The following is a 9,930-nucleotide window of genomic DNA, read 5'->3' as shown; positions in this document are numbered from 1 at the left end:
TTTCTATGTCATTTTGGGTATCAAAGACGAGTTTTAGGGGTACAATTATTGACCTAGGGGGACTTTAACAAACCATCAAATGTATTAACAAATATTACTGGCAGAGGGCAGCACAACTCAACGAAAGATTTTAAGAAGCCCCCTTCCATGGACCCTGTTCCAAATTATACACTTGATGTGGATTTGCATTTGCTCATGCATGTCCATGCAGGTCTACAGCACCGTATTGATACATTCATCATTTTATGATTCTTTTTCTCTTTTTGTGAAGTCTGGACTGAAGCATCGGACTACTTCCCAACAGTCTATGTGGCATTGCCACCACATTTATGGAGTGGCATTTAGGACAGGGCCATTAGGTGTCCTCATGTTGATGAGTAGAGGCTATCCTGTGCGTTACGCTATACCGTACACCAGCTGATCTGCTAAAGGTGTCTGGTTGTACCCATCCATCTCTTAAAGAGAGTTCCGGAGGCCCGTGTGCCTGAGTCTGTGTGTCTTTTCCTGTTGAGATTCCACTGTCCACCCCCGTTGTTTTCCTCCTTAACCTCTGTGCCCCGCCATGCATCCCAGCTGACAGCTGTCTTCATTTGTGACAGCTCTCTCCTGCTTTATATCTGTCTCACTGCTTCCCTTCTTTTCCACATCCTCCCTTACTCAACTTTTTAAACAGCCTAGCGTCTTAAATGATAGCACGAATTGGCAAGTAAAACCATGAGTGGTTGAGAAACATAAATGAGTCACTCAAAGTTTTATTGGGCATCCTGTGTAAACGAAGACTGTAGATTTACAGCACAAAGACTTACACAAACTAAATGCACTGCAAACTCCTCTCTTCTTGTCAGAGGAACGTAAATTATACAATAATACAGTTAACATTTCATGTTTGGACTTGTAATTTGACTTCATGTGAATGAGGAAATTATATTTTGCATGCTACACTTGATCCAACTGACTGTAACAAATGACGTCTTAAGCTCTTGAGTAGGGTTACGTCCTGTCTTGTGTTGGGTTATGATTTCGAGTGAGTTTCAAATGGACTCACATTCAGGCAGAGAGTCATTCTCTCCTCTAGATGGAGTCAATCGCTCTTTCATAGACGAAATACCTGCAGGCCGCACTACAATGATTCTGGAGTGAAGACTGTTACTTATAAGAACTTGCATGGTCTGCATATATTGATGTATATTCATAGAATTTGTTTAATTTTCTTGCGATCTCCTTACAGGGAGTTACCACTTCTTCGCTAAGATCTACTTTTATCTTATCAGTTTATGTTAAACCACATTGTTCATACTGTTTAAACATACTCTTTCAACACTTAGCATTGAGCTGATATGATTGTAAGCCACAAAGAAATAAAAACATAACTGTTCTTGACTGCGTCCCGCTCGCACTACACTCTTGTTCTCCTCACCCAATCACTCACCCGTCAATAAAACAGCCTGTAGCTGAATGCCAAGCAAGGCACAAAACCTCAGAACTGTCCTGATGAACCAACTCCCGCTTCCTATCATGGGAGACCGTTAAAAAAAATGTAATTTCAATTACCCCTATTCTGTGCTATCCAGAGCCCGGGCCTTTCATTACGGACACTGACTTGCGCACATGCACACACATAAAAAATGTGGTGAAAAGAAGAGGAAGTCTTGAGGACTTTCAAAGCACCATTGGCGGGGAAAGCCTCTTGTGCCTGGAGAATGGGAGCGAGATGAATAACACACACAGGGAAACAGCCGCCCGACACAAAGTGGACTGGAGTAGTCCATTCTAGTCGGGCAAGAGGGTCGACTTCTTGAGGGAGCAGGGGGTGCGGAGGGGAACCCGGGGGTCCTCAGGAGCCCAGGACCTGCTCTTAATGAGAAATTCCTGGGGATTTGGAGGGGCGCAGAGGTCTTCATTTTCTCACTGCGCCCACAGGCTCCTGGAAATGGGAGGTGTGGGCTCCTTTTGAGTATCTGTGGGGTGAAGGAGGGGAGCGCTATTGAAATGAAGATGGGTGGAGGGGGGGTGGAGGTATGTGGCGAGATTATGTATATGAGCTTGGGGCTCACATGCGGACCGCCACCTCTCTGAGCATGCAGGGTTTTTTGAGAAGGTGGAGGTGTCCCTCGGAGAGCTACTTCTCAGATTGTCTAATTAAAAGAATGAGCACGAAAGATGAGGAACCTCATGCGCAGCTGGGCCGTCAGGAGCTCAACGAAGAGGCCCCCGGGGCTCCTTACTTACCATACGACGCTGAGGGCATCTTGGCCCGAGCCCCGAATCGGCGGGGCCGGACATTGTGTAAGGAGAAATGCGGAGCTCCTGCTCGGAGCGAGTACAAACAAACCCCACTGGGCAGATGACGGCTGTTGGAGGCTAGGGATGGAGTCCCCCTCTGGGACGCTGGCCCTGAAGGACCTCTGCATGTGGGATGGAGCCAAGCAGTTAGAGCCAGGACACAAAGCCCAACATGGGGCACGCCACAAAAATTAGCTGGAGACTAGCGGCTCTGGTGATTCACATCTTTACAGAAATCTCATCATAGAGCGCAATGGCAGATTTTAGTCGAGTTTAGCGCTGTAGGTGGTGAAAAATGCAGGGCTAATGACTATTTGTTGGATTTTAAGATGCATAGCCACTTATAAAAACTCTGTATTCTATATGTCCAGTCTGGACTGTTGACATTCACATCTTAGTCCCTGTACTTTAGCAAAACCGCTAACTCTGAGAAAAGGTCCAGGAAAACCAGAGATTAGATGTTCTCAGTCTTGGTCCTCTTTTAGCTTTGTACGCAGATGAAGGGTATCCGAAGCATTCCCTTTCCATGTTTAACTATCCGTCTCTGAGTCTTTGTGCACGTCATGCAAAAACGTATAATTTAGAACCCCTCATTTAAAGGGTTTGTTTGTCCAAAAGTGAAACATCTTTCATCATTTACTCATCCTCATGTCATTCCAAACTCATAACTGCAGAACACAAAAGAAGATATTTTGAAGAATGTTTCAGCTTATGGCCATTTTATTAAAGTCAATAGGATCCAAAACCTTCAAGCTGAAAAAATGACATAAATGTAGCAGAAACTACCTGGTGTATTGTCTTCTGGATTGATATGATCACTCAAGTTGAGCGAGAACCAATGAGGTTTCCTAGTTGAGTTTTGGTGCACGCATACACAGACACATTTGATGTTCATCACTGTTCAGAATTGATATGAGCTTTAAAGCTTGAAATTTTTGGACCCCATTAATTGGTCCAATAATTTCAAATGGGCAAAACAACTGAAACGTTTTTCAAAGTATCTAGTGTAAAGTATTTAGTCCAAATGATTTTGGGATGACAAGAGCAGCTAAATGATGGCAGAGTTTTCATTTCTGGATGCCTTAAAACAGATTGGATTTGGGTTGTAGAACGTTACACACCTGCATCAATCATAATATATTTTCTGAGATTCTGTGTGGATGAAGTGAACCGACAATACTCAACACGGCCGAACAAGGCTGACAAGAAAGCTGACCAGAGCAGGTCAATGGTGTGAGTCAATGCAAATGCCTATTGATATCTCTAATCACTCTTTTTTGGACATGCACTTTGCTCTCTCTCAGATCTTAGCTGACCTGGTTTGCCTGAGCTCGGCCCATCTCCAATGTCTGCTCTCCAGGCCAGAGCAAAGGGCAGGCCTGCAGGGCAAGACACGATGAAAGTGTCTCTGCAACGGTCTGCCTGGCTGGATGGGTCTGTTCAACCCCTCTTATGTAGACAAAAGCCAGAGGTCTCAGTTTGGCCTCTGTACAAAGACACTGAGCTACTCTTGGCAGAACTATAAACATCCTTTCCTTTATGTGGGACACTTGCCGTTGCTTAAGGAAGCACTGGAATAAACAGCGCCAAGATGTTCTTCCTCTCCTAAATCTCATATGTCCAATTAATTAGTTTATTAAGGTGGGGAAAAAGTGTGCGCCTCCTCTCGATTGTTTCCAGACAGGTTTAATGTGCATTTAAGGCCGGACAATGGGCCGCTCATTCATATGCAAAAATGAGGTATATGGAGCAAGCCAGTTTTTGTGGGCAATGACTCAGACACCGATTGAGGGGCAGTGGGGCATGACGAGAGGCCCTCCCTGTATCTGCCCGTCGTAGCTCTCTCTCTCTCTCTCTCTCTGAAAGAGAAAGGGCTGGTCTCTACCCGGTGGGGTGGAGTGGGGGGTAGAGGACAAAGAGCACAGCCGTGAAATGGCGCTTGTAAAAGACTGGCACCGGCCCCCTCATTGAGATGTCAATCTGAATCGTGGTTCTGTGGGATGAGGCCTGTCATATAGCTGTTGATGAGAGGGTTTAGGACTCCTTGCTGGTGTGGGTGGACCGGGACGGGTCACGATCTGATGCTGTTGAGAGCCTCTTCCTTCCCACCCATTAATCCAAATATATACTTTTATATTTCATTTTGTTTGGTAAGTTGTCCTCTTTAGTAATAAAAGCAGCGCTCAAGCTGCATGAACTTGAGGCCGTTCACACCAAGGACGATAACGATAAAGATATAGTTCTAAAAATCGGTCTCAGTATTAAAGAATAGCAGAGTTCACACCACAGCTATAACTATAATGGCACAGAGAAATGATAACATTGGAAATTTGGAATCACTTTCAGAACGATTTTATCCAGCTGATGAACCTAAAACATTGACAGCCAATCAGAATCCATCCTACTTTAACACACTCGAGCATTTAAAGTGACAGACAAAGCACCCGCATGTATTATTCTACAATTACAGATTCTTTCAATTAGCTAAACTAATTATTATATGAGTAAATTTACATGATTTAATTTGGAATCCTACATTTTCAATATAGTCTCTCAGACTTTTGGAGCTCAACTGTATGTTTAATATATATCTCCTTTAAAATATTTCTCACATTTCATCATATTATTTTTGTACCTATTGTTTTTTTTTTTTTGTATAAACTGTGCTAAAATGTGAAAAAAGGTTAAAAAGCTAGAAAACTGGGCAACATTTAGGAAACTATAACTGTTTTTTAGACTCTGTTATATAATTCTTAATTAATGTAATTATTTTCAGCTTGTTGATTGTCTATTACACTGATTTAGTCATGAAGCCCAAATAGGAAAAGTGATTAATATGAGCTCTAAGACAGTTTTATTGCAGCTGGTTCCTTGAAATCACTAGAGTGTGACAGACGTGTGTGTGTGTGTGTGTGCACGCATGTGTGTGTGTGTGTGTGTGTGTGTGTGTGTGTGTGTGTGTGTGTGTGTGTGTGTGTGTATTTGAGAGAGACATAGATGTCAGTACCATTTGCTTCAGAATTGAACCTGATGGACAGAGAGACAAAGAGACTGTGTGTGCGTGATTGAGACGGAAAGACAATATAGATGTTCCTCAAGGCTATAGGAGCGGAAGCGGGCCGACAGGAGGTGGTAAGAATGTTAGACAGAAACAAAAGGAAAAGAGGCCTCAGAAAACCTGAAGAAACAAAGCAAGATTTCATTAGCCTAGCTTTATGTAAATGTCTTTATTTGTTCAACTTAAAATGCTGCCATTTGCATGCAAATATGTGCTTTGTGCAGACCGAGAAAGACAGAGATAAAATTACATGTATAATAACTCATAATGAATGAAAAAGGAAGATGAAAGTGAAAAAGTTCCATCATCATTGTCAAACATGTTTTATGCCAAATATAAACATACATTAATATGACAGTGACAGTTTTGCTTATTGTTAGTTTGTTTAATTTCTTCTAATAAAGTGGAGTGAGTAATTCCTGCATCACCAAACGAAACAAAAAAACTAGTTTTTTCGAACATTCCCCCGTCTGCCATTGGCCATTGGTCATTAGTCCCGCCCCAAAATCACACCGTTGGTTGTTGATTCAGGCTGCTCAGGACGCTTAAACAAACATTTTCAGCACTGCAAAGTTGGTGTTTTCAGAAAAATCATCATTATTAAGCAAAAAATCACACAAATTTTGTAACTGTGGGTTTTAATATTTCCTCCAATTCATAAGTGGGCAGCAGTGTGTTTACGGACAGCACTGTGGGGGAAAGTTACTTTTAAAAGTTCTTAATTACAATTTGCAAAAAGTACTTCTGGAAAGTGATTCGTTATGTTACCTTTGCATTACTTTTTCTCATCTGGGCTGGGCTTAAATGTAAAGGCCCTTTCACATCAAAAGTGAAATAAATAAGCCTCAGGCTGGAGGAAATGCAAGTTCTCGTCTGTACAAAAGAGGGCGCACCTCAAACAAACCTTTTAGCTGTGCTGCCATTTTGAATCGCAGAAGAATAGGATGCAAAAGAAGAAAGTACAACACTCTTGCTTCAGCAAGAAAACAAAGTAATTTGCATTTAAATTTGTTATAAGTAATGTGAAAATTTTCTAATTACATGAAAAAGTAATCTCATTACACACCTCGGATTACTTGTAATGTGTTACCCCCAAGACTGGACAGTAGTATGTTTTTTTGCGAAATTAATGTCAGTAACAATAGCCGCGTGTTTCCATTACCCTTCAAATTGCGCAAACTGAAATTGTGAATTGAAAATACACCCAATGGAAACACGTCATTAAGTTTTTACGTTCGCATGAGGTGGTTTTTCAGGCAATTTGAAAAAGAAGTATTTTGCAAAACTGCAATGGAAACGTTTATTTTTCCCGCATTTACAAGTCACCTTGCATACGTAACAGTCGATCATTCCTTAAAGAAGGCGCGGTATGTTTGGACAGAAGACGAGACAGAGAGTTCTTTATTAAACTCGTAAAAGACAAAGGAGGATTCTAATCAACAAAGAAATGCCACAATTTATCAAGATCTTGACTATTCGATAGAGAAAAGAAAAATGTTTTTGTTGCTTAACATCGGTCAATGGAAACGCCGTCATTTTAGAATTTAGAAAATATCGCAAAAGTTTTGCGCAAATCTGTAATGGAAAAGCCGCCAATGTCAGTAATGCTCAGCTTAGCTTTTGTTGTTTTTCGTCAACAAAATTTGAAATCCTTGTATAAAGACATTCTTTCAATGAAGTCTACTTAAATGGTGAAGACCGCATTAGGTGAGCTTGGTGAACAAGATATTACTGAATCCCTTAAAAGCAATTCATTTACTCAAATTATGGGTTTCCCTTTGCCTGCTGATCTGAAAACAGTTTTGCAGCTGGTCTTCTGATGGTCAAAGTTTTTATGATGGGAAGATCATGTTCTAGGCCTGCACAAAAGGGCAATGTCAATCTCACCATTCTCACAACCTTACCCTTGAAGAATGACACTATTGGTCATGATGACACTATTCATCATGTCACTCATAAGGTTTGTTTCAGGTCATTGTCTCCACTAAAAACAGGGACGGTTCATTGGCTTCCCCCCTCTTGTCTCTCCTTTCAGGGTCTGCAGTCAGCAATCAGAGGGTATTTAACCACAGTTATTGCCCCTTTGTGCAAAACTGCCTCAGGGTTTGGTTTAATGATATCACTAAGAAATATGACCAATATTGTATTTTCCCAAGTATAATATAATATAAAACAATTTAGAACTAAAATAAAAAAACAGAATGAAAATCTTACAAAAGTCGCAAGGGCAATTATACCTTTCACTTCAATTGTATGAAAGTTGTTTTTGCCTTAGTGTCTATTAATACATAATACGTCTTGCTTCTCTTGTGTTGGCTCTTTTGTTTGCGAGTTAAACTGAAGTCATTGCGGTTGCCTGTTTTAGCACTCACTCTATGAGAAATTAGTTTGTTTTTCAAAGTTGTGAATGCATTCATTTTTTCCAGATGGGCTATAAAACCATTTCAGTTTCTCCTTTTAAATGAAATTTGCCACCATCTTGGCATAATAACCCAAATGGGAGGAAATGTTAAGAATTTTTGAGAGGAAAAAAAAAATCTAGTAAACACTTTTTAATGTGCATTGAATTTCGGTGGCCTTACCTTTTGTGGCCACACCAACTTTACATAGCGAGTCTTTCTCTTCAGTTCAGCATCATCCGAGGTGAACATCTCCATACAAAATGTGGCAAGTGACAAGAGTTTAGAAACTGGGACATGTGGAACAACTTTGGTTGTGGGCACGGAAACAAAGAATATGTGTTCCTGCTTTTAAAAATGGAAGGCCTATATTTTAGGGTAGGGTTTGGGCCTTCGAGAGCAGCTTGTTTGTTTAGACTGGAGGTCGTAATGTGGTAGAGGGAAACCAGGGAGACATGCGAGGAATGCAGCCAAAGCCTGACTTGGCCCCATCAAAGCCGAGGCCTGCTGCCCAGGACACTGCTGCCCTTCTCAGAGCTGTCCTCTACCAATGCACCCCTCCATCCACACAGAAAGAGCCTCTCTGACGGCCCTCTGTGGAGCCTAATGGCCTCTCAGAGCCTGAACAATGAGGGACAGTGTGGCTGGATTGAGACCGTTTGCCTCCCGCTATCTGTTCATGTTTCGCTTCAGGCTGAGGAGGGTCTCTGAAAATTATGAAGCTGTGTGTGTTTCTAGTTTATAAGGTGCACAAAAATAATATATATATATATATATATATATATTTACAAAATGTAAATATAAATGTATATTTGCACATAATTCTATCCCTTAAAACTCATCTTTGATCACCAAAATTACATATTTACATATTTAAATAGAAGATAAATTTCTTCATGCCTTAAAATAGCTTGAAACTAATAACTCTACACCCTTGCCTCATTTAGTATACGCGGTTCAATGGATATGCAAATGAGCCCCGCCTCCACTCACTCACACCGGCTCAGAGATCCACTAGTTGATGATCACACGTTGACGTGATTGGTTACAAGGTAGTTTGTGACGTCAGAAACGCCAGCGATTTCAAGCCGCTTTCAAAAAGCTACAATGTGTAATTTTCTTCACCGCTAGGGGTCACTAACCTCTTACAATAACAAAGGCGTAGGTTGATGACGCTAAGCAGAATTATGGAACTTGTCGTAATGCCGATGGATCTAATAATGCTTATGGATGAGTGAATACATTTATGTTTTTAACATGACTGTGGTATGAAGCAGGTCGCGATTGCAAATGAGAGACAGATATCAGCGCCACACGTGAGTCCCGCAGATATAAAGGAATGAGGACATTTCATTCTACCGAACTACCCGCAAGTGCTGAATTACTTCACACACAGGTCAGTGTATTAGACGAATTAAACTTGTGAGGTAAGCTCTCGGCATCTCGAAAACGCCATGCCGATATTGATCCTCGTTTTATTTCTCCTTTTGTCCCAAAGTTTGCTGGCCATAGTCCATTATATTTGAACGAAACAACAACAGTGTGAGCATGCCGCTAGACTTAATGCAGTTGTCCGCGTCTGTTGCCATGGTTACTATGGCAGTACAAGCGGAAACCAGGGATAACGCGGATATTATGCCATTGACAGGCGACAATGACCAGGGACGAGCCATTATTTAAAATTGGAATTTCTCTGAAATTAAAAATCTTTGGGAACTTTTCGGATATTGTGAGTACACAACTGCAGGAAATATATCACACTGTGCAAGTGATTTTTGGATATTTTATTACAAAAATCTTACATATTGTACCTTTAAAGCATATTAAAAACACCACATTGACATAAACAACATTAAAAGCTTGATTTTCACCACAAGGGGGACTTTAACATAACTCTAAATGTGAAAGTTTAAAATTTAAACTGTTTAATATAAAACACCCTGACAATATATAACTTTTGTTGAAAAGTTGGTGTACACTGCTGTGAATAGGGGATCAATTGAATCTTTATGAACCAAGCCATATCAAACCATCTGAATAATCTGATTCAGTAAACCAGTGAAAAGAGAAAGTACATTCTTGGAGAGTAGTGGCCGTAGGGAAAAAAAAATTGTTGCACCAATTATTTTTGAACCGTCTAAATGAACCCAGTCACTAAAGAGAAAAGATATTCTAGGAGAGTTGTGAACA

Source organism: Squalius cephalus (genome assembly GCF_949319135.1).
Source record: "Squalius cephalus genome assembly, chromosome: 17".
Lineage (NCBI taxonomy): Eukaryota > Metazoa > Chordata > Actinopteri > Cypriniformes > Leuciscidae > Squalius > Squalius cephalus.
The sequence above is the reverse complement of the archived record's forward strand: the minus strand, read 5'-3'. Positions refer to the sequence as shown.